At 36.5% G+C, this 27,326-nt stretch overlaps 2 long non-coding RNA genes across 2 annotated transcripts in view; one reads left to right on the top strand and one right to left on the bottom strand.

Moving 5' to 3' along the window:
- The window catches only part of LOC134663464 (uncharacterized), a 31,941-nt gene that overhangs the window by 3,245 nt on the left and 1,370 nt on the right, over positions 1-27,326 (bottom strand). The gene's annotated exons all lie outside the window — the stretch shown is intronic.
- LOC134663433 (uncharacterized) lies at positions 9,952-11,330 on the top strand. The gene is made up of 2 exons (XR_010098142.1): positions 9,952-10,250; positions 10,507-11,330. It is a non-coding gene; the product is annotated as an uncharacterized LOC134663433 (long non-coding RNA).

Genomic DNA, 27,326 nt, shown 5'->3' on the forward strand with positions numbered 1-27,326 from the left:
GCTAGCCCAATGCGGATTGGGGACTTCACATATACCTTTGAATTTCTTCGCAGATGTATGCAGGTTTCCTCACGATGTTTCCCTTCACCGAAAAGCTAGTGGTAAATAAGGTGGTAAATATGAAATGATATTTTGTAGGTCCTTTAAAAACTAAATATATGTATCTAGCTAAATACATTACTCAATGGAGAGTCAAGAGTGAAAGAACTAGAATGCCAATGACAGTCGGACTGACAGGCGGTGATTTGTCAAAACGAAAAGGTGTGGATGTGGATACTTGAATGTCGGCCGGAAATACCCGGTGTATTTATACATGCGTGAAATCGTGCGTGAACTCACGCATTCCTGAATCGTGTGTATACTGCAAAACGTAATTCAAGACCAAAAAAAGTAAGAAATGTTGCCACTTTTTTTTTAGCGCGTCTTGTATTTATGTACAAATAAATAAATAAAAGTACTTTTTTAAATAGTAGGAGTAAAATTACTAATGAATAAATTATCTTAGCGTGATTATTTATCAAAAGGAATTTACAATTTTAGAAACAAATTATTGCAATGGCAACATTGTCTCACTTTTTTTGGTCTTGAATTACGTTTTGCAGTATAATGCAAAACAAAATGGTACTGTAACAGAAAAATAAAATGAGATTATAAGTTCCATAAGTTCATGTGACGGTGTCTGTCGCTTTTGTAAAAGTCCCTCTGCCAATTCTTACGAGTAGGGTGCGAAAGGGTTCGACAGACTAATAAAATCAAAACGATAATTGTAGTAGAGTCAAAAATTAATTTAATTTAATTTATTTATTCAAAAGACAACAATGGCCCATAATGGTAAGGTAGGTTTTATCATGAAATAAAACTATTGAAACGGATTATATCGCGTAGGTATATTGAATTGGTGACGTTTCGAATCCTTTACAGCGTTCGTGGTCAACGGGTGACTGGTCACCCGTAACCGTACCGTGGTTGAGTAACTAATCGCGGTAACCAAAGACAATATTATTATTATATATTTACGTTGTATGTTAAATAAATATATTTTTTTTAAACTAAATGTTAGTAGAACAAAAACAAAAAACGTACAGCAAACAAAAATAAACAGTAGGTATATATTATTATTCATACTCTTCAAATGTTTGCAATAAAACATGAAACATTTTTCACGACATACGTCAATGTTTTTCACTAGTTATTATTGGATCTCTGTCAGATGTAGCTCAGCCGAGTGCGAATTGCATAACAATAACAAATGCATCCCATTATTTCGTAATTCATGAAAACACTCCTGCCAACACGTTTCATAACACCCGCAGTGTATGATAACTTCATTTACATGATGAAATTGTTTTGAAAGCGTTTTACCTACATAATTACGAAATCTGCCCACAAAATTTTCCCAGAGTCAGTCATAAAATGTGATGTATAAAGGAGAACAGTCGTAAGTACCTAATGTAAATCGTTTTTGCCACAAACTAAGGAGAGTTTGCTTGTCAGGTAATTTCGAAAATGGACTCTGGTATGGTCTGGTGGTAGAAATTATTGGTGACTAGCGACCCGCCCCGGCTTCGCACGGGTTACACGAAACCTTAACAAATTATACACCTAAACCTTCCTTAAGAATCACTTTATTGATAAGTGAAAACCGCATGAAAATCCGTTCAGTAGTTTTTGAGTTTTATGAAGTATAAAGATTTTTGGAACTACCCGGGGATTTGGCAGTGATTCGAAACGAGTCGGACCAAGCTTATAATAATGCATGGCATTTGCAATGTCAAAGTGTGGAAATGTGTCATTGTGTTATTCAAATCGGTACAAAGTTAGTTTAGACAGCAGACTACCCAAATACAACCGTTAGGATCTTTGATCTTTTATATAATAAGTTTAAAATGTAGGGAATGTAGCCAGCCTTATGGGCACACTTCCGCAGGGGACAGATCTGGGGGATCTAAGGTAGGTGGGTAAGTTTTATTTATTTATTTATTTTATTAGTTTTAGTTTTAATTTATTTAGTCTATACTTAATTTTAATAATAGTTTGTATAAGTTTTGTTATTGAATAAATTTTTCAGTTTAAAATAAATAAATAATAAATATTATAGGACATTCTTACACACATTGACCAAGTCCCACAGTAAGCTCAAAAAGCCTTGTGTTGTGGGTACTCAGACAACGATATATATGTATAATATTATAAACTTTTATTAAAACAGATATTAAATAACAAAATAAATAAATCATCATTGATCGAGGGTGTTTAGGTATAAGTTTTAATTTGTAATAGGTTTAGTTGTATATTTTTTAATAAAGATATTAAATATAATTATCTAACTATATGTATTATGCGAAAAAAAAACATAAATCTAGCCCTAAATTAGCCTGAGGCATTGTTCCCAGGACCTGTATAATATATAAATACTTAAATACATAGAAAACAACCATGACTCAGGAACAAATATCTGTGACATCACACAAATAAATGCCCTTACTGGAATTCGAACCCAGGACCATCGGCTTCACAGGCAGGGTCACTACCCACTAGGCCAGACCGGTCGTCAGAGTAAAATAATATTTCACATTGCAATTATTGTTATGTTACACATTGTAGTATGGGCCACTTTGAACCACATTGTAGTTCAAAGTGGCCCATACATCTAGTCCGCCTATAACAATAAACTCTAGGAATTTTAACGTTCTTTTACATCCGCCATTTGAAACTGTCATTTGAGCGTTATTGTTTGAATGAAATGTTTGTGATAGAGTGGCATGTTTACCGAACTGAAGTTTGGCACGGACGCAACAATTCGCTAAAAAAACATGGTTAATTGGTCTCGGTTTTTAATATTTCATGAGGCGTTCGTCGAAAAGCGTGTGTGATTATAGAGGCTTAATATTTACAACAGATCAACTATAATTAAAATAAAGTTGGTCAAGCAGATCTTGTCAGTAGAAAAAGGCGGCAAATTTGAAAAATGTAGGCGCGAAGGGATATCGTCTCATAGAAAATTTGAATTTCGCGCCTTTTTCTACTGACAAGATTTGCTTGATCGTCTATATACAAAAGATCTAGACTCAAGTCTTTGAGATTATAAGTTTCTTAACTAAGCCTAACCTTAAACATAACCATGATTACCATGAAACAATGCCTGACTTTATTATTACATATATTAAAGAAATGGTAGCATCTGCTGAGGCCTTTGCCGGAATTAGCTAAAGGTACCTAGAGGTCGTCCTAGAACAAAATTAATTATACCTTATTAAGTAGTAACAAAAAAAACCGAGCAAGTGCGAGTCGGACTCGCGCACGAAGGGTTCCGTACCATAAAGCATATTTGTTGTTATAGCGGCAACAGAAATACATCATCTGTGAAAATTTCAACTGTCTAGCTATCACGGTTCGTGAGATACAGCCTGGTGACAGACAGACGGACGGACGGACGGACAGCGGAGTCTTAGTAATAGGGTCCCGTTTTACCCTTTGGGTACCGAGATTGAGTCCAGTCCATTGCTTGACTTATAAAAGCAGTGCTTGATTGTCAAAAGTTGACGTTTCAAGCGACAACAAAACGTGGCGCCATTTAGTTCAGCTGTCAAAATCGGAGGAGGACAGAACAATACTAGCAACACAACCTACATACCAAACTGTATGTATGTGTAATGACGATGTATGTTTGTCTGCTATGCTATGTCTGTTGTATACCGATTGTACGAGTACCACCACCCACACACTGAGAGAAAAGTACAACAAAAACACACTTAGAATTACAAAAATAAACTTAATCCGGGGACAAGGAGAGTTAACTAATAGGAATAAATTGACTTTTGTAATTTCTATTATCTTTTTGTTGAAATTATATTTGGGATTACTGACCTGTTTGTAGAAATCAATAAACTTTACAGGAATAGTGAAACGTCCATAATTATTACTAAAACTTCATTTTTTCCCCCAGTACAGAACTGTTTTATAATTCCTGGTGATGATTTTTCTCTCAGTGCATTGTTAACTGTACATCGGTGGGCCTTATGCCTTTCGTAATAAGGTCCACCGATGTACAGTGTTGCCGTTTGTACGTCTCTGTAAGCTGTGCGCAAAAGTACCTACCTGAGTAACCATCTGGAATGTTTGCGTACTATTTTTATACCCCGAATAAAACGCGCTCGTTAGAACGATTCAATCGGGATTGTTCGTAAACATTCTACTCGCACGAAAACGTTTTTATGATACGCTTTCTGCTTTATTAACTACAGCCAGAATATTCATTAACTCCGTTTAAAAAATGTTGAAAACTAAGAAGAAAGATTTTACAGTTAATATATATTTTTACCTTTTAGTAGGCAGTAAATTTTTTATTTCTGATTCAATTTTTGATTGAAGCCACACAAATCAATTCTATTACTCACCAATACAATTGCATTGTGGTTTTCCATTAGATAACGTTTAATACTAACGTTTCTGATGGAAAGCTCCTTATTGCACATAAAGCATAAGGACCCTTCTGTGGTGGAAAGTCACATCTTATTTTGTTAAGAAAACAAATGCACCTCTGTTCCAATAAAAAAAGATTTAAATGTAATTGCAGGTAATTATAGTAGGTACCTACTCTACTAGTATAAATGAGAACCGTGGGATGCTAGAGGTTATCATAGTAGGTATAATCGCAGTAAAAGTACCTATCTACATTGTTGACGCATTCAGTTATAATTACTACTTTGACGAGTTTGACGTGACAATTTCAAGTGACAACGCGCTACGAAGGATTCTCATAAATCAGTAAATACCTGCTACGCGCTACGGCGTAGCGCTACGAAAAGAACCATACATCTAGTTAGAGGTCGTACGTGGGTCATTTTGTATAGAAATGTATGTATACCTTATAAGGGATAAGTTTTTATTTTACTAGAGCTTTTGTAAATGAGCGACTGCGAGCGCCTCCGTTTCAGCTTGAGCAAAAATGCTTTTGTAAATCCGGCTGTTCTCCTGTACAAATCGCATCATGGCATTAATCGATTCTGGTGAAATTTTGTGACCAGCGGACGCAAGCAGCACGGTTCCATTTTTATCGACTATCACTATGCGCGTCCCTTTCGCACTTACATATTTGTTAGAACGTGACAGCCATGGTGACAAGCGATAAAAACTCGACCGTGCTAAGCCGCCAGATTCGATAAAAAAAGGTATAAGTATCTTTTAAGTGAACTAGTTTTTGGAAATTTTTCAAAATGGCAGAGCCATGGGCTTTCGCAAGGTCTACGCTATGGCTCATAGAATCACTAGTTGTGTGTGTGGCTTGTGTGTTTATCGCATATTTACAAAATATAATTAGTAATTAATTACCATTGTGACGACAATATGGCGCACAGAAGCGCCGAAGAATTCTGGCAAAGATTTCGCATCACGCCAGTTGCCAAAGAGGTGTGTCAAAATAATTAGAAACCTAGCCCATCCGAACATCATGTTTACACAGCCGAGCCGCAAAATTTACTGACGTCAGGAAAAGCTAATGACCGGGATATCTGACAGCCGGGTGGAATAACTATTTCTCCTCGTTTTTAAGGTTCCGTACCCGAAGGGTAAAAACATGACCATACTAGCTGTTGCCCGCGACTTCGTCCGCGTGGAATCTTATCTTCAACATTTTACATCTTTAGTAGGTAAGTAGGTACCTATAATTTTCATATCCAAGCAATGTTGAAATTAAGTACTTTTCTTTTTTAGCAAGTTGTATGAAGTTTTAAGTTTAGTGGATTTTGATGTTGGTCGCTGAAATTACTTTTCTTGTATTCTCATAATAGGTACCTATGCCCTTATATTCAAGTTCCGCACTCACAAAATATCTGATCTCCATACAAACTTACAACCCCTTTCTCATCACCTTGGGGGATTATTTTCAAAAATGCTTGAATTAGTTTTCATGTTTTTTAATTGAATACCTTTTTTTTTGCAAAATGTTCAAGTTCCTAGCTTAAAATTAAATTTACACCCCAAGACGAACTTTCATCCCCTTTTTAACCCCCTAAGGGGTTGAATTTTTAAGAACGTTGCAATTACTTTTTTTTGAAATCGGCTATTATGTTTTTCTAAGAATTTTCAGCCTTTGTAATGGATTCAAACTTTCAACCCCTTTTTGACCCTGTTAGGGGATGAATTTTACAAAACGCTGAAATTACTTTTCCTGTCTTCTAATAATATCCCTAAATACAAAGATTCAAGTCCCACACTCGAAAAATTTTTAGATATCCATACAAACTTTCAACCCCTTTTTCACCACCTTAGGGGATGAATTTGCAAAAACGCTGAAATAAGTTTTCTTATATTTTAATAATATATCTTTTAACGAAGTTTCAAATTCCTAGCTCAAAAGAAAACTTTAACCCCATACAAACTTTCATCCCCTTTTTAACCCTGTTAGGGGATGAATTTTACAAAACGCTGAAATTACTTTTATTGTCTTCTAATAATATCCCCAAATACAAAGATTCAAGTCCCGCACTCGAAAAAATTTTTGATATCCATACAAACTTTCAACCCCTTTTTCACCACCTTGAGGGATGAATTTTCTAAAACGCTGAAATTAGTTTTCTTGTATTTGAATTTGATACTTTTTTACAAAGTTTCAAGATCCTAGCTTAAAATAAAATTTGCACCCGAAGACGAACTTTCATCCCCTTTTTAACCCCCTTAGGGGTTGAATTTCCAAAAACGTTGCAATCACTTTTTTTTGTAATCGGCTATTATGCCTTTCTAAGAAGTTTCAAAGCATTTGTAATGGATTAAAATTTTCAACCCCTTTTTAACCCTGTTAGGGGATGAATTTTACAAAACGCTGAAATTACTTTTCTCGTCTTCTAATAATATCCCTAAATACAAAGATTCAACTCAACCACTCGAAATTTTTTTTGATTTCCATACAAACTTTCAACCCCTTTTTCACCACCTTAGGGGATGAATTTTCAAAAACGCTGAAATTAGTTTTCTTGTATTTTAATAATATATCTTTTTACGAAGTTTCAAATTCCTAGCTTAAAAGAAAACTTTAACCCCATACAAACTTTCATCCCCTTTTTAACCCCCTTAGGGGTTGAATTTCTCAAAATCGCTTCTTATCTCTTGTACACTTTATAAATGCAATCTGGTGTGCAAATTTCAACTTTCTGGCTTTTGTAGTTTCGGCTCTGCGTTGATGAATCAGTCAGTCAGGACACTTGCATTTATATACAGGGCGTCCCACGGCTATGCCACATGGAGGGAAAGTACCCTAAATATTGTAGATGGAACATTTTACTGAAAGAAGACATTATTTTAGTTTAAAAAACAATTTAAACTGCATTCATAGATTTTTAAATAATTACATGGTTGTACCGGGAATCGAACCCCGCCGCACGAGAAAAAAAATTACCCTGTAGCTTTATCATACCGATCGAAAGGCTTGATCATAAGGATTATTTTTTGCTAAATAACATAGTGTCGGAAATAAAAGGAAGCCCATGAATTTTAACATCTTTAATTCAAAATTAATCAATTTAATTTATCAAATGCTCAAAATGTAGTCTCATTCTGTTGAATACAAAGCCGCACTCTTTTGATTATTTCGCTAAATTTCACATCAAATGTTAAAATTCATGGTCTTCCTTTTGTTTCTGACACTATGTTCTTTAGCAAAAAATAATCCTTATGATCAAGCCTTTCGATCGGTATGATAAAGCTACAGGATGATTTTTTTTCTCGTGCTAGCTCAATAGTGGGACCGGATTTTTGCACGAAAAGTTTTGATAATTCTAAAGTTGAAAAAGTGATACTTATCTGATATAGGACATATTTTTAAGCATATATGCTATATATGATGAAAAGTTAGAACGAGCGTTAGATATAAATTAGGTATTTATATATTTTTAGTAATGATTTTTTAATATTGAATTAAAGTGCAATGTTTAAGTTCCATTGTTTATAATATGTATGACGCTTTATAATGTAAAATTATTAGAAATTTTTTTAACGTGCTTCTTTGTCAAACTACAATTAGCTTATTATTTTGTCGATATTGAATTAAAGTTTAATAAATCCACAACAACATATCTAAATTTATAAGTTAATAGGCAAGCTAAAAAGCTAGAAGAATAAGATATATGCTTTAGAATCAATATGCGTTTTTTGTCCTATAAGATCTAATATTGAATTAGAGTCTGTAAAAATAAGTCTATTACTATAAAATAATATATGCAGCGTATATATGGAAAGTAAGAAATTTCTGTGTGTAGCTTGCATTGTAATAGTAAAATCTAGTTAAAAAGGCGCGAAATTCATAGATACGCCGCGCTGGTCCGTCCGTCGCCGGCGCGGCGCTCGAGAGCCTATCATACCTCGCCCCTCGCACCACCTCCCGCTCAGTAACAGTCTGTCTTTTTTATCATTCATTTGTTTGTTTACCGTGCACATATATAAATTATATGCGGACATTACGTGAAATTAAAATATCTTATTAAGTAAAAATACCTACAGCTGGTCAATCGGATCTTGTCAGTAGAAAGAGGCGGCAAATTTAAAAATGTAGGCGCGAAGGGATATCGTTCCATAGAAAATTTGAATTTCACGCCTTTTTTTAGTGACAAGATTTGCTTGACCAGCTATATTTCATTATCTTGACTAATATTGTAATAAAAATGTACAAGATATTCACAACTATTTTTTACTATAAAATAAAATAATCTTTATTGCAACTTTGAGTTGTTACATAACATTGGTTCCTGGCTCTCAAAGTAGGTTTCCCTGTGTCTCAAGAGCCAGTTCCTTCCCAATTACAAGCGTAGGTAATGTTACAATGTTAGACATTTTATATGTACGACATATTAACAATATTAAAATTAATTTTAAAGAAAGATGAAACTGTGATGTGTGTGTACGCGCGCGTGTGTGAGTATTCTGTGTCTGATTTTTAGAATATGTGTGTGTTTCTGTGTGTTTACGCGCGTGTGTGTCTGGTTATTTTAGAATGTATGTACTAGAACACGCATCGTAATAGCTCTTCTGCTTCAGTATAACTTAATGATTTTAACCAAATCTTAATTTTGTTTTTTAATTGAAAATTACTAATGTTGTTTATATTAAGGGTTTTGTGTGCTTTGTTATATAAGTATGGTGCCAAAAATGAAAAATGCCTTTTAGACCATGCACTATTACAGCGAGGTACGGGGTAGTGAGCTATGCGTTTGTTGCCAAATGTGATTGTAGGGGCTATTAGTCTGTGGTATCTGCGTAATGTTTGATAAATGATAAAACTATACATAGTTTGTCAAAGGACTGTCTCATTTCAAACATAGACAGGGAGAATCATCATACTATCTTTGACTTACACTAGTACTAGCACCCAAAAGAAAAGGATGAATATAGTTTTTTGTTTTTATTTACTGACAAATTGGTTTGACCAACTATACCTATTTCTGGTTCCTATTGTCATGTCCTGTCCTATTCAACGTCAATATCATAATATGTATATTATAAACCAACTGCTCAATATTACACGGTATACATCCTGAATATACAATAAGGTAAGTGGCCTCACTTACCTTATTGTATATTCCGTGTGGGCCGTATATGCCTATACGGCCCACACGGAATACGTATGCCTCACCTTAAATTAAAATGGTTTTTTTTTAATAAACAGGACATGAAGTATGAAAAACTCACTCAAATAGGTTTCTCATTTATTTAAGTTTCTTCATTATACCAAAATAGTTATAAAAATATTACGATACTCTTGGAAAATATACCTTTTATAAAAGTCCTATTATGGGCCTTATTGAACACTACCAGAGTATTACTTAATCCCGCAAAAAATAATCATTTTGACAGTAGGTAATAACAGATTTTATTGTTTTTAACTTAAGAGTTATACATATACAAATAACAATATTTGATACTTCATAACAGGAGGATTTATTTATAATAAGTGAAAATAATTATTTTGGGTCTTAACCTCGTAAGGCCCAACGTCCTATTTTTAGGACTGAGAAATGTAGTCCTTCCGGCCCAAGCAACTATATTAATTTATCAATTAGCGGCCCAGAGTCCTAAAATTAGGTCATTCACTTCTGACACGTACCGATCCTAAATCTTTGCGTGTAAAGAAACCTTTATTTCTTAAATATGGCGGTACTGAACGCAGCTATTATGATTACCTGTCAGTTTGACGTTTGACAATCAAATGACAGTCTTTTGGCACGCGGATGTTGGGAAGATGGCGTCCTCGCGAAAACGTTGTAAGTAAATCCGTTTTTTTCACCAGAATCTTAAATTATTTTAACCTAAATTTAAACAAAAATACTTATTTAAGCTTTGTTTTATGACGATCACTAAAAATTTTTTTCCGTTATGATTTATTTCGAGCAGGAGATGCGAGCAAATTTCGATGTCCTAAAATTAGGTCGATGGAATGTTATTGCATTAGTACAATATAATTGTTTTGTCATAAATTTGGGACATCGGGCGTTTATTCCGAGTGTTGCATTGTTACAGGCTTGAGGGATGCAGAATTAGAAAATTATTTAAATCTAAACGAATCCGACTTAGAAATAAGTGATTACGATGATGACATATTTGATGCGGATTTTCAACCCCCGAGACGTGATCAGCCTTCTTACTCCTCAACATCTTCGTCATCTGAAGATGAAAATGAACTAGTTCCTCCAGAGACCCAGATGGTTACTGCTTCGGTTGGAAATAAAAATGTCACGCCTGCAGAATCTCACATTTCACGCCGTTCTCGTGGAAATTCAAGGACTCGAAGCTGCTCACGTGCTCGTGGTCGGGAAAGGTCATCGCGTGGACGTGGAAGGTCTCAAAGCATGTCCCAAGAAAATCATTCTGTTGTTATCCAAGATATTTCAACTAATGAGTGGACAGAAGGAGAATTCATTCCCAAGTGTATTCCATTTACACAACCAGCATATTTACCAATAAATCCAGAGCATTTGTTCGAGAAATACGATTATCTGCGGCAGTATATAAATGACAGCTTATTGCAAATTATTGTGGACAAATCCAATGAGATGTATTTTGCAAGAAATGGTCGGTTACTGAATTCTATAGTAATACTATAGTAATGTTACAGGAAAAACTATTTTTTATGATGTTTAATTGTTTATGTAAGTAATGTGAGAAACTTGATCTCATCCTTAATAAAGACTAAAGTGCAATTGTTAAACAAAGTTGAGGCTGATGTGATAATATTTTAGAAGAAAGTACTTTTTGTTGATGTTTAGAATACATAAGTTTAGATTTTTTGTACAACTGTAATGTACTACCTACCTATACATAAATAAAAATAATTATGAAATATGTATGTTCGTTTTTATTTAATGATTCACAGCTATTTCATTGGTTTATTGCAAATGTAGTGACTAGATAAAATAACAAATATTTACAAAATATAATCCCAGTGACCTAAAAATAGGACATTTTTTTTTCGAATTATTTTTTAATTAATTTTATTCATAATACTTACATTTACAGTACTTAATAAGACTTCAGCTAAAAACATGCCAATTTCAGATTTTATAGCAAGTAGAAGGTCTGGGCCGCTAGTATAAGTACCTAAAATTAGGCCGTTGGGTAGATATGATAAACGTCCTAAAAATAGCTTGGGCCTTACGAGGCTCAAATAGGTTTCTCATTTATTTAAGTTTCTTCATTATACCAAAATAGTTATAAAAATATTACGATACTCTTGGAAAATATACCTTTTATAAAAGTCCTATTATGGGCTTTTTTTGCCAGTTATCTACGCGATCGAAGGCAGTACGTTCGGCATGGGCATTTTATTTCAGCTCCGTACCATACCAGATCTGGCGTAAGTCAGGGCTCGATATTGGGTCCTTTCTTATTTGGGATAATGATTAATGACTTGGAATCGGTCGTCAAGTATGCAAAATGTTTACTTTATGCCGACGACTTGAAACTTATACGAGTATATAATGTTAAGAGTAGCGGAGACTGTGCCTCTTTGCAAGACGATATTACTTCGGTGGTCAACTGGAGTATTGCAAACAAGCTTCTCTTTAACACAGCGAAGTGTTGTGTATGTACATTCAGTCGTTCCTCCACCCCTCTACATGCTCATTACACACTAGGGACCGAGACTATTGATAGAGTTTTCTCTGTCAAAGATCTTGGTGTGGTTTTTGATGAACGCCTCACTTTTCATGAGCATATGCAGACACTCGCCAAAGGATGTTTTCGTAGACTAGGCTTCGTGATCCGCAATGTCAAGGATTTCCGTGACACTGGGACCATGGCTATCGTTTTCAACGCCTTAGTGAGGAGCAAGCTTGAGGCCTCATCTATTATTTGGAACCCGTACGAGTCTTCTTATGCCTTACTTCTAGAGAAAATCCAAAAGGCCTTTTTGAGATTTATGTACAAAAAAAGATATGGGTACTACCCTTTTTTGTACCCAACAAAATTCATATTAGGCTGCCTTGGATATAATTCTCTAGAGGTAAGGCGTAACAACATCTTACTAACTACTGTCTGTCGCATATTGCGCGGTGACTCGGACTGTCCGGAATTGATAGCTCGAGTTGTGAGGTTTTACGTCCTGGATATTCCTCGAGTCTGTTTGAGGCCGCGAATGCGTCCTCTGTTGGCCGTGCCGGCGGCGCGCACAGTATCGCACAGAAACTCGCCACTCCTCCGCGCGTTATCGCTGCTCAACGCACTCCTGACATCAGCACCAGAGTGTGACTTGTTTGCGTGGAGATGGGCGAATGTGTGCCGGGAGTGTCTGAGGTTTTGTGAGATGATGGATGATAGGCTTTCCAGCACTTGCATTTGAGTTTTAATGTTTAAGTATGTAATTAGTTTATTATGCGGTGTATTGGCATATGCTGTGATGCCGTGTAAATGTATTTAAATAATAAATAATAATAATAAATAAATGATAAAATAAATGAACACTACCAAAGTATTACTTAATCCCGCAAAAAATAATCATTTTGACAGTAGGTAATAACAGATTTTATTGTTTTTAACTTAAGAGTTATACATATACAAATAACAATATTTGATACTTCATAACAGGAGGATTTATTTATAATAAGTGAAAATAATTATTTTGGGTCTTAATAACTAAAGATATAAAAATTGTCTATTTTACGCGAAAATAGTAGGTAACTAAACATAAATCTTTATTAGTTACAGTAGTCTCATCCTTTAACATCTGGGGGCACGGCAGTGCCCCCGCCAAGACGAGAAAAGCGCAAGGGCACTATCTACCTTTTCTCGAAGCGCTTTGTCGTTTTTTGGAACCCTCATAACTTGGGGTTGGATTATACCAGATAAACAAAGTTCTCGGACTTATTAAGCATATCAATTGCATAGCTCTTATACTTTAAATTTTATTCATATCTAAAAACTTCGATTTCGTCACTGACTCACTCACTTGATGATCATCAATACCGGGTACTTCCTGAAGTCCTCTAAGAAGCTGAAATTTGGTATGTAAGATAGTTTTAGTACACAAACAATAAATAAATTCAAAAAAAATTTATCCCTAAGGGGATGAAGATGGGGTTTAATTTTGTATGGGAAATCAATAATCACTGAACCGATTTAGTTGAAATTTGGTATGTAGATAGGTATTGTTATGGGGAAGGATATAGAATAGATTTCAACCTCAAAGTTTACCCTTACGGGGTGAAGGCAGATTTCAACCCCAAAGTTTACCCTTACGGGGTGAAGGGTTTATATGGGGAATCAGTAAGAAGTACATTGTGTAACAGATGCCCCCAGATACTTATTTCAGGATTTTTAATATTAAATCACCCCCAACCCTTTAAATTAGGGGATGGAAGATTGTCATAAACAACTTACAAAAAGAAGTGAAATCCCATCAAAAACATTTTGATGTAAAATGTTGCCCAAACGAAACCATAAGGCTCGCACTGTCAAAAAGTTATCAGATCTCTTGCTAAGCTTCTAACTCTACAAGCCCTCTAACTTTACTAGCTCTACATCAAAAGTGTGTGGCTTGGCCGTTTCGTTTCTACAAGAACTATTGTATGTAAGTATAATACAAAAACCGCCCAAATGCGAGTCGCACTCGCGTTCCAAGGGTTCTGTACATTACACAATTTTTAACAATATATTTTTTTTAGAGAAAAGTGAGTAAAATGTCTTTAAAAAACCCCGTAGGGATCGGAAAACTAGGTACTTAAGTCCGACTCACGCTTGACTGCACATTTCTAATAGGTTTTCCTGTCATCTATAGGAAAAGACCTAATATGTGTATTTTTTTCATAATTTTAGACCCAGTAGATTCGGAGATAAGGGAGGGGGGGGCGGAATGGTCATTTTTTGCGTATTTTCTTAAATAACTTCTAAACTATTTATTTTAAAATTATGAATAAATATATCTGACATTCTTACAATGAGCCCCTTCATTTGATATATATATATTTTTTTTTGAATTTCTATTATTTACTTTACATGTATGTCCTTGGGCTATAGACTTACATGTGTACCTATACCAAATTTCAACTTATTGGTGCAGTAGTTGCGGAGCAAATAGGCTGTGACAGACGGACAGCCAGACACACGAGTGATCCTATAAGGGTTCAGTATTTTTCCTTTTGAGGTACGGAACCCTAAAAATAATGAATTTAATAAATTTTTCACCTTATGCCCATGTGGCGGTAGCGAAACAGTCAAGCCACATATTTTGACTAAGGTGTAGAGTTAGTGAAGTTAGGGCTTGTAGAGTTTGAAGCTTGGCTCGACAAGAGATCTGACAACTTTTTGACAGTGCTAGTCTTATGGTTTCGTCTTAGCAACAAAATTTACATGAAAATGTGTTTGGTGGGATATTTTTTTACAGTATAAATATTTATTCGTAACAGTAAGTATTATCTTTTAACATAATTTTTACAGTACATCTGGTGCTACATTACGACACCGGTGCTATAATAAGCACGTTAAAACACTCCCTTTGACCGTGTTTTAAAATTCGTCACTTGTTGCAAAATATCGATTTTTCGCAATTCTATCGTAAAAGAAAAGAAAACTAACGAAGAGGTTTTACGCATACTGAAAGTTTTGCGTAACTTTTGAATAAAACCATTTATAACCATAATAATACATTTATTGCTTCTCAAAATGTTTCCCTTTACATTCTATGCACATATATTCACTCGCTCGGACCATTTTTGGAAGCATGAGGCCCAATCACTTGACTGCAATTTTTCGACGTGGTGATGAAACGTAGTAACTGCCTTATCCGGGGTCTTAAATGTCAAACCCCAAATTAAATCCTTAATTTTGGGAAATAGATAGAAGTCACAGGGTGCAATGTCTGGATGTTATGGTCGCGCTGATAACGGAAACACCTTTTAAAACGAAATACAATTTTATTTACAGACAATTACACTAATAGGGTCTTGTTAAGACGAGGCTGTTTGTTAGACTGCTATGGTAACGTAAAATTCTAATTATTGAAAGCGACAGGGTTCTAAATCCAAATATAAAATTATGAATATAAAACACAGTATAAAACCTCTTTAGAAGAGCAGGAATACGTCACACTCCCGAGCGGGAAGAACCGGAAGGTTAAGCTACTCTTATTAGTCCAAAATATAATCAAACAGGTGTTGTGGCAACCTCCTGGCTCTTGTTGCTCGTACCTCATTAGTTACATTACAATCATTGCTCTCATTTGTCTCAGTTTGTGTTTGTTCGGTAGAGTCAGTACCAACTAACCTCAAAGACGAGTCAAGTCTGTCATGCGAGTTTAACTCCAGTGGAAAAATGCGTTGAACAGGTCTTACCTTTGTTCCGGCTGCAGTTCTAACACGAACCACTCTACTAACGCCATCAGCACCAGGGTAAACCTCTTCAATTATGGCCAGTGGCCATGACACACGCTTGTCTTCAGTCTCCACCAAGACGACGTCTCCAGGCTGAAGTTGTACAGGTCCATTCCGCTCACGCTTTTGTATGAGTGAACTTATGTACTCGTCCCTGAAACGTTTACGCAAATGTTCACGTAAATCTTGACAATATTGTTGCCGGACGTTGAGAGCTACTCTGTCGACTTCATCAAAGTCGGTTGAATGATTTGACAGCAGCGGCTGAATAAACATTGACGGCGTCAACGGTTGCAGATCCTTCTGACCACCTATGTATGTGAGTGGCCTGCTGTTTATGACCGCTTCACAGTCGCAGAGTACCGTTTGCAGCTCCATAAGCGAGATAGATGCCCTTCCTAAGACTCGACGAAGGATTTGTTTTAGGAATCCTATCAATCTTTCGTAGAACCCTCCCCACCAAGGAGCAGCTGGAGGCAAAAAGTTCCATTTAATCCGCGTAATTGAGGAAAACCGCTGTATTTCGTCCCAATCTAGGGAACCAAACGCATTGTCCAGGCCGCGAAAATTTGTACCGTTGTCGCTGAATATCGTTTCTACCCGTCCTCGACGCGCTACAAATCTCCGAAGTGCCATTAAAAACTCACCAGTTGACAGCGACTCCACAACTTCTAGGTGCACAGCACGGTAAGTAGCACAGGTAAATAGAACGATCCACGCTTTAGCACCAGAGCGTAAAGTCAAAGGTCCAGCTAGATCGGCACCTGAATGTTGAAAAGCCGTGCTCGCCTCCATTCGTTCGTTCGGTAAAACACCGGTGGGCGCTTGGCATCGTTTTGCTTTAAATCGTTTGCATCTTATACAGCGATGTATAATATTCCGAACTAAATTTCTGACGCCGATAATCCAAAATTTCTGGCGTAGATTATTGAGTAGCGTTTGTGCGCCAGCGTGCTTCAGCTCGATGTGTCTGCACTCAACAAGACGCCGAACTATCGGGTCAGATCCGGGAAGAATCACGGGGAACTTGAAATTATAATTTTCATTGCCGAGTGACAGTTTCGTGTTTAGACGTAAAATGTCATTTTCATCTATAAAGGTTTGTATGTTGCGATCATTTACTAAAGAGTTTATGCACCTTTTTTGTACTAACCTTATTAATATATTCTCAGCGTATTCGAACTCTTCGTAAGTTAGCTCCTTCGATGTCGATTTTTTCTTGAATCGTAACATCCAGCAAATCATTCTTACTAGCTTGATGTAGCTTGAGAAGTAGGTTAGCCTGTCTAGGAAAGATTCTTCTTCAACGTGCATGGCGACAGTAACAGTCTTCTTACGTTCGAGATCAGCTTCTGACGAGTTGAGTGCGAAATTTGCAATCGGCCAATGTTCCTCATCCAATCGTAACCACTCTGGGCCCTCCCACCATCGACTTTCTAGGAGTCCCTTGGGGTTGATACCTCTTGAAGGTAGATCAGCAGGGTTCAGATGGCCAGGGACGTGTCTCCAAGCGGAAGTGGGGCTCAAGTTTCTTATCTCCTTCACTCGGTTGGAAACAAAGACGCTCCAAGGTCCTTCACACTTTATCCACGTTATAACGACACTTGAATCTGACCAGTAGTACACCGCACAGTTGGGTAGGGCCAGAGATTCAATAGCTGTCACGGATAGTCTACACGCCAATGTTGCAGCAATCAGCTCCTGTCTCGGAATCGTAATTTTATTAACTGGTGTCACTCTTGAGCGTGCTAGGACAAGGCTTAAATTGACGTCATCACCCTGTTTTGACCGCAAAAATATACAAGCTGAGTAAGCATCCTTGCTTGCGTCAGAAAATACGTGCAAAGAGGTTTCGCACTCCTGTATGGACACGCTTGTAAGTCGTCTGGGAATAACGCAGTCGTTGATGGCGTAAGCTTGTTCTATCCATTTTCTAAATTCTTTGGCCAAATCTTCAGGTAGTTCTTGATCCCAGGTCAATTTCTTACACCACGTTGCCTGCAAGATCTTCTTAGGGATTATGGTCGTGGGGCAGGTAAAACCGATAGGATCGAAAACCCTTTGCGCTACTGAAAGTAACGTTCGTTTGGTCAATTTTTGTTCAACATTATTAAAGTTGACGTTACATTGTAGGGTATCATTTTTCACGTTCCAGATTACACCTAGTATTGACGTGTTTTCGACGTTCTTATCTACCAAAATGGGACTAGAGATCCAACCTCTAAGGTCAAATTTACCGTCTAGCATTACCTTTTTTGATTCGCTTATGAATTTCTTGAGCTCTTCTTCTGATTCCACACTTGTGACGCAGTTGTCTACATAAAACGATTTCTTCAATTTTGCTGCTGTTGCCTGTCACGGTCGCCAGATGTTATGGTCGCGCTGATAACGGAAACACCTTTTAAAACGAAACACAATTTTATTTACAGACAATTACACTAATAGGGTCTTGTTAAGACGAGGCTGTTTGTTAGACTGCTATGGTAACGTAAAATTCTAATTGTTGAAAGCGACAGGGTTCTAAATCCAAATATAAAATTATGAATATAAAACACAGTATAAAACCTCTTTAGAAGAGCAGGAATACGTCACAATCCGTATAAGAGACATTTTCCACGTTTTCGTAATTAAAAAATGTTTTTGCCTTTATTGCGGTATCGGTGGACGCATTATTATGACGCAGGAGGATGCGGCTTCTCGGTCGTCTCTCGCGGTCTTTTTCAATGACTGCGAGCACACAAATGGTAGTGTACTGCTCAGTATTTAACGTTCTTTTATTATTTAAAAGTACGGTACAAAAATGTCGCGTTTAAAAAAAACAGACGATCAAAATGTTTGGCAACGCTTTTGGCTTGTTGAACTTGTATGGGCCTCCTGTCACCTTCGAAAGACCCATTGACTGGACTAATGCCTTTTTTCCGGATTGTAGCAGTAAATCCAGGTTTCATCTCCTGTAACGATGTTATATACAGCATTTGAACTTCCTTGCATATACTTACGCAGCATTTCTCGGCACCAGTCAAAAAGTACCTGTTTTTGGACTGAAGTTAATTCGTGAGGAATCCAAAGACAACAAGGCTTCCTGACTTTTAAATATTCTTGTAAAATCTTTTGTATTTGTCTGAACCTATCCCTAATTGTCCTCAAATTTCGTCATAGGTGATTCGTGGGTTTTCTTCAATGAGTCGTCTCACAGTAGCCACGTTTCCTTGAATGATCGCCGTGGACGGTCGACCATCACGAAAATCATTACCTAGAATAATACTGTCTCTACTAAATTCACCATACCAACGCCTCACGATGCTCAGATGTGGTGCTTCAATCCCAAAAGCATTTTGAAGGCAAGCACTACACTCTTGCGGAGTAAGCGAACTTTTAAAATCATAACAAAATCATAGCTCTAAAAATATTTTCGCGTTAAAGCCACGTTCAACGCACTGACTTACTTTGACAAGCCATTAAAAACAAAAGACGATCGATTTGTCGCCAAAATTTGTCACATTCCATAATCAAAAGCCTGTATTTTTTTAAAATATACAATTCATAATTTAAATGTTTACCAGTGGCCAATAGTGCAAAACATTCAGTATGGCCTATGTAGTAGGAGAGAGGGGGAGTTTGTTAAGAACTATAGACAATAGAAGAGGAAGGATGCTTGGGCACCTGATACGACACGACGAATTTATCAAAAATATCATAGAAGGGAAAGTTGAAGCAAACAGGAAGAGGGGAAGACTAAGGAGAGCGTACATGGATCAAATAAAGGAAAAGATCAACGTCGTGTCGTATCGGGCTGTCAAAGAGAAGGCGGAGGACCGCCAAACATGGAAATTCCACCGACCTATGTATTAACAAAAAAAAGTCACTTGTAATTAGTTACTGCCTTTAAAAAGTATAAGTGCCTCAATGTTATTAGACTTTTTGATTCTTTAAAACGTCTTTAGGTCAATAAAGCAAGTGAAAAAATATTAGAGTTAGACCAAGAAAAGTCTGCAGCAATTTTGACAGCCCACACAGTGCAAGTGTTATTTATAAGTCATAATTTCATAGAAGTTTCTTCAAATCGACCTTATTAATAAGAGATTAAAAATATTGAAAATTATCTTAAAATATTTTAATCTAATATTTCATCTCATACGTTCAATAAGGCCCGGGACTAGACCTTTTTACCTGCACTGACAGTGGGCCTTCTTAGCAACAAGTACAAATTCAGAATAATTGGGAATAATAGGGAGCAACTGCTATTTTTGAATGCTGGGCCTTGTTACCCGCCGGGCCTCATATGCCTGCACCTCACCTACCTTATTTATTTGTTTTACAAGGGGAAAAGTTGTTGATTAACCGCTCGTGCTAATATTGATACCCAAACAAGCGAAACAATTTTTTTTATTAAATAGGAGGCAAACGAGCAGACGGATCACCTGGTGGTTAGCGATTACCGCCGCCCATGGACACCCGCAACACCAGAAGGGTTGCAAGCACGTTGCCGACCTTTAAGATGGGGGTCTTTGAAGGTTTGAAGGTCGTATCGGACAGTTCATTCCACAGTTTGGCTGTGCGAGGCAGGAAGCACATTCACAAATTCAAACATTCTAAAATTGAACCACGAGCGGAGCGAGTGGTTCGTAAAGTTGAACCTTGAGCGTAGTGAAGGTTTCAAGGGACGAAGGTTAAATAAAATTTTCACCACATCAGCTCGTAAAGGCCCTCTTGATTGTTCGAAACGGATAAGAAAAGTGGCATTTAATTTGATGCAAATTTTGAGTTGTTACCGTAGGTAAATTGGATCAGTTGGTTGGTAATATTGACTTTAAAATGATAAATATTGAATAACGTTAGTTTGAAATTGATTTTATGATAAAGTAAATATTATCGGAGATGATCGCTCTTATAAAATGTGTAAATGTATGTCATTTATAACCTAAAAGCGCCAAATTAAGCAAAATTATATTGAAATGACACCTGTGTATTGAATTTGAAGAATACTTTAACAAGGGTAGTTATCTGTATGACAATGCACCTAAAATAATTTTCAAATGTATCTATTATTTCTATACTTAACACGATAACGAATTCTACGTAAACGAAACCGCGGGCAATCCCTAGTACATATAGAAATAAATAAGGGAAGGTAAGTTTCCATTAGTGTACTGTGTAAAATAACTATTTACCATTGATAATAATTTTATAAACGCTTTGCGTATTTTTAAGGGCACCGCGCTAACCGCTAGCCCACGACCGTCGATCGCTGCCTCCTGCCACGGCGCACAGCGCGGCGCGCGCAAACGCCGCGCGTTTGAAATGTAACTTAATATAAGCTCGGAATGCATACTTACGTATCAGTATTTAGTGTCGCCGTGATTTTATATTTCTAATCTTTTGTGTGAGAAGTAAGATCTTTATTATGACCGTGTAATATTAACTCTACAAACTTTAATTCAATATTGGCTATACTGCTTAACGAGAAATCAATATCTAGACAAGCACATTGTCTACATTTCTAACTTTTTACATGTATACTAAGTTGATAGATAATATCGTAATTTTGCAATATCAGCTACTCTAATTCTGTATTTACATAATAATTCCTGTTTTTACGTTCACCAGAAAGCAGCTGTTCCAGATTTCTAAAAACCGAATATTGTGAATAAATTAAAGTGTTATTGAATATGTTAAAGTTTTTTGTAACTTTAATTTTATATTTACATAGTTATTTAGCAAAAATTGAAAATTTAAATATGGCCGAACGCTCCACCTAAAATTTTCTAACTTTTTACATGAATGTTATTTAACATGCTTACAATAACATATCAAAAAAGAAAAAACTTTAATGTTATCAAAACCCATTTTTGTTCCACCGCTGGTCTATGCGGCGGGTTCGATTCCCGGTTCAACCATGTAATTATTTAAAAATCTATGAATGCAGTTTAAATTGTTTTTTAAATTAAAATAATGTCTTCTTTCAGTAAAATGTTCCATCTACAATATTTAGGGTACTTTCCCTCCATGTGGCATAGCCGTGGGACGCCCTGTATATAGATTACTAAGACTCATCTGTCCGTCTCCGTCTGTCTGTCTGTCACCAGGCTGTATCTCATGAACCGTGTTAGTTAATAATTTTCACACATGATGTATTTCTGTTGCCGCTATAACAACAAATATACTAAAAAGTACGGAACCCTCGGTGGGGTCGATGGGAGAGTCCGACTCGCACTTGTCCCGTTTTTAGGGTTACGTACTCAAAGGGTAAAACGGGACCCTATTACTAAGACTCTGCTGTCCGCTGGCTGTCCGTCCGTCCGTCCGTCTATCACCAGGCTGTATCTCACGAACCATGATAGATAGACAATTGAAATTTTCACAGATGATGTATTTCTGTTGCCGTTTTGGATGGGCGACCGCTTTTTTTTTTGCCTTTTTTGCATTATGGTACGGAACCCTTCGTGCGCGAGTCCGACTCGCACTTGCCCGGTTTTTTCTGACCCGTCAGCCAGGGGACAATATAAGCACAATTTGTTAGAACTGTTGAACCATGATCAACTAGTATGATTGGAAGATAAAGGCTACTATCACAAATTAAATAAAAAATTAAAAACCCCCTACGCTATAGGCCAAAAATCTTTTATCATTTTACAAAAGAGCTGATACTCTTCTCACTGCCGGAGCGTTTTTTTTTTTGATTACTAGGCTCACTTGCACCATCCCACTCATTCGGGGTTAACCGGTTAAACTGATAACACAGTGTCAAATTGTACTGGTAACTATGGTAACTTTAGGCTTAACCAGTTAACCCCGCGTTAGTGAATGGTGCAATTGCACTTAAGTGGCTCTTAGTCAAATTTTTGCTTTTTTTTCGAAAATGTTTTTTGCTGCTCTATGTATACGGCACGGGCACGACCTACGATTATTGAACACACACGAATACCAAATGTTAAAAACACGATTTCGAGCACACTTTTTGCTATATTTTTACTGAGACTGACAGAGAAATAACATATTCTTTTGTAGTGAAAAAGGTAAGCAAAAAAGTACCTACCTACCTACATAGGCTAAAATAAGAATAAAATTGGTGTTTATGAAAAATGGCAGTCAAAATGTAAAAAAAAATCTGTGAATTTTGTGTCACTTTGTCTCACATATGTACATAAATATTCTATTTATTGACTCTGTCTTTGATCAATACAATTTTTGTGTTATTTTGAATAGATGCCAGCTTTCCAATGTTTACGCCGATGTCCGACCTCGAAGGAATCTGACTTGTTTATGCGGCTGTTATGTTTTCATTTATTTCGTTTAATACCCTGATTTAAAGCTTTTTGACAAATAAAAATAATATTTAATTGGGAGCATGTTTTTTATAGAGATTGGAAATAAAATAAACTCTAGCGTTTTACGAGTATAATTATAAAGCTTAAAACACATATTTGTGTTTGCCGTGTAATAAAAATCATATTATCGATCATGGGAAAGTATTTATGTCATAAATTTAATAAATCTGTATTAGAATAAGTTATTTACACGTTAATAACGTCGTCGAATTGTCTTCAAATTAAGTTTCAAGTGTATTTAAGAAACATAACCCATTTTGGTAGGTACTCCTGTCTGTTACACGGATATCTATATATAATTACGATTTTTTAGGGAACTTACACTTATTATCATTATCATAATCCAGACCAAAGTAAAGCAAGCACAAGGCTAACAAGTCAAGTGTAGACTTGAAGACTATTAGGCTGAAAAACAGACTTAAATCAGAGGACTCAAAGGCAGGTCCAGTCTTAACAACACATTTAGTCCTAAAACTATTCCAGAGTGTACTTATGTACCTATTGCAGTTACAAGTTATTGACTTTAAAACTGAAAATGCTACTTCGGTCGCACACTAAACTAGTTCCTTATATGCTACCTATTGAGTTTAGTAGCACTAAAATAAGGTAACGTAATTTGTCATGAATGGAATATTCAGAGCCTATTATACTGACCTAATCTAAATAATAGGGGCACGCCAATCCATATGGACTAAAAATGAGTTTACGTGACTCTAAAATAGATAGGTATCTAAAAAAACTTACAGTTTTCGAGTACAGTAGCCATCGGATATTGGAACGGCCAAGGTGCTCATAAATATCTGAATAAAGGCTCGGATAGCGTAAGTAGTTCTCGAGATATTTAGCCATGTGGCAGATGGACAGAGTAGCACCATAACCGAATAATTACCCTTTTGGTATGTAACCCTAAAATAGACTTTAGGAGAAAAGAGAAAAAAATCTAACTTACATTTTTAGAATAATCCAGAGTATAATAGCCACAAGCTAGCCAGCAGCAGCACCAGGATAAGGTAGGTGGCGATGAGGTTAGTGGTCTCCGCGTTAGGCATGGCGACGGTCAACTAGACTGGCAACTGATCGCTGGACTAATCCACTGGACACTGGACAACACGCCGTGCCGCCCACCACCAAGTTATAAATACGGAAGGACACCGACGTTATTTTACATTTTGATGCGATTGGTCAAAGTGGTTATCTAAGTTAGGATGAAAATTTAATTTCAAAATTTTGGGTACAGATGTGTTTAACGTTAGCCAAAATAGATCAACGAAGAAAAGAAATGCCACAAAAATCAGTGCGTTAAATTCTTTAACATTGTTCGTATGAAGTGCGCGGTAAAACCTAATTTTTCATTCATTGTTGGCATTCGGAAAACTTTGAAATAAATAAATAATAGTAAGAACCTACTTACTTAGTATACTTATTTTTTTAAACATCGACCAAATCCCGAAGTGTGCTCAATCAATTGTTGTGGATAGGTAGTACTTTTACTGGGATTCGAACTTAGGACCACGGGCTTAGGCAGTGTCCCTGTCCCTGCCGACTTGGCTATGGTAAATCAAAAATTTAACACGTTTCTAAATCGAACATGTATGTGAAAATCTCAAATGATTGTTACAGAGTGCATTGCATATGTGTAGGCTCCTAACTATTATGTATAGGCACAATCTTACGCAAATTGACCTAGTTCCAAATTATCGCATGTAACATTTACTATAAATAAAGATCAGAGATGGGATCCAAAGTATCCAAACTAGATACTAGCCATACTAGGTACAGGGTGGCGCACTTGGAGTTGGAGGTATACAACTTTTTTTTGCTGCTATTTGTTTTGGTGACAATATGACAGTAGTTGCATGAAATAGTTATTTGTTTTACAAGGGGGCAAAGTTGTTGTTTAACCGCTCGTGCTAATAATGATCCCGAGCAAGCGAAAGATTCCAAAATTGAACCACGAGCGTAGCGAGTGGTTCGAAATGGAATCTTGAGCGTTGCGAGGGTTTCAAAGCACGAGGGTTAAACAAAATTTGCCCCCGAGTGAAACACAAAATTTTTCACCACACCAACCCGAAGCAAATATTAAATGTAAAATATCAAACAAAATCAAACCAAATCAAATCCAAATGAATGTTATTAAATATTTATCATCCAAAATCATCATTTAAAAGTAAATTCTACCTAATTTTGATAGGTATTTTTAATTTTTAGTTTTAGTTATTTTAATTGTGGTTAGTTTTAGTTTTATATTCTTATTATAACATAAATATTCTACCAGCAAACATAAGGAAACAACTCAAAATTTGCATTTGATTACTTTGCCTCACATGGCTAAAATGGATAAAATGCAACTTTGCTATTCGTTTTTGAAGTGCAAAGTAATTCTTTCCGAGCTGGTGTGGTGAAAATTACTTTGTGTAGATACGGCAAATTTGTTATGGGGCGGTTACAAGACGGGGGCAAGTGTCACGAGGCACATTAAAACAAATTGCAATCAAGTAAACAACTAAACTCGCATCAAAACACAGAGGAGTAAAAAGAAACAAAATCGTTTTGACAGTTCCTTGTAGTACCTAGTCAAATACCCTATTGTCGGTTAAACAGCTAAACTCACGTCAAAGCACGGTAGAGTAGATAAGCCACAGAAAGAAGAGCAGGAGCACAAGGATCATGTACGTAGCGGCAAGGTTCACTGTCTCCGCGTTGACTTGCATTATATAACAATAGCTTTGTATCCTTATTGGAAAAGATCTGTCGAAATAGTAAAAAGTATCACTGGAAACAGTTGGTAGCCTCCAGTGCCCGCGATGGACTGTGGTATACGTTACGAGTAGGTACTAAAAAATTCGGTGCACCACAGGGCCAGACTTAGGTATAGTTTTATCCGCTATTAAATTAAGTTAAACTAATACATCTAAACATTCTAAACTCACATCAGAGCACAGTAGAGTAGATAAGCCAGAGGAAGAACAGTAGGATCACGAGGATCATGTAGGTGGCCGCGAGATTCACTGTCTCGGCGTTGACTTGCATTGTAACAGCCGTAACCACCAGTGCCCGCGATGAACTGTGGCATAAACTACTTGAGCATTCTATGGACTGTGCTATACATACATAGTTACCTACCTAGTGGAAATTTCGGCATGGCGCAGAGCCTGACTTGGGCATAGTTTTAACACACAAATATAAAAGTAACCACCTAAACTCACATCAGAGCACAGTAGAGTAGATAAGCCAGAGGAAGAACAGTAGGACCACGAGGATCATGTAGGTGGCCGCGAGATTCACAGTTTCCTGCTGCATGTTGGTAATCTCTACTGCTCGCGATGGACTGTGGTTTACGCTCGTTACTGGAGCTTTTCGTGGAGCACAGGGCCTCACTTGGGTTTTTAAATATTTTTAATAGTCCCTCAAAAAAATTGTTCATAAAATTCTGACTTGCACAAAATAATGCTTTTTCGCTGTGCAATTTGGTCGACGTGATCGGTATAGGTAAGCAAAGCTGACTCGTAGGTACTTATTACAAAAATTTACTGTTTGAAGGTTAGGGACTAAACACAGGTTCCCAAGACCTTAATTGAAACTATACATAAATAAAAAATCTTCATTCTACAAGTTCATGCCATATTAAATAAAGCTTCATGTAATAATCGTTTATTTCAGACAGTAAAGTAAATTTCATTTTTTTCTACAGTTCTTGCGTATTTTTTATTTGTGTCTGTGTGCCACTTATTGGCAAAAGGCCTCCTAAAGACCAAATAAAGCGTCATAGCCAGTAAAAGATGTTAATCAAAATTGCTAAAAATGATTAAACGTTGATAAGACCTTGATTTTCTCCAACGTCGCCATGGATATAGCTTTTCGACCAATGTGCAATTTATCAAATTATTTTCAACGTCTCTACTTACTTGTTTAGACGAGGAAAAGAAAAATGTTCTATTGTCAGTGAAACAAATTCGTGCTGCGTTAAAAAAACGCCGTCGGCACATACCTACCTACGCAACGCTCAATAAAAGTTTTAAGAGAATTCGTAGAAAAATAGACAAACTAATAATAGAAACATGACTCCACTCACAGAGGTCAAGATCGAAGTCATCTATAAATATCAGACACATCTTCCTGGATCTGAAGTGTTACTTAAATAAGGGATTGT

Source organism: Cydia fagiglandana, chromosome 4, assembly GCF_963556715.1.
Source record: "Cydia fagiglandana chromosome 4, ilCydFagi1.1, whole genome shotgun sequence".
Classification (NCBI taxonomy): domain Eukaryota; kingdom Metazoa; phylum Arthropoda; class Insecta; order Lepidoptera; family Tortricidae; genus Cydia; species Cydia fagiglandana.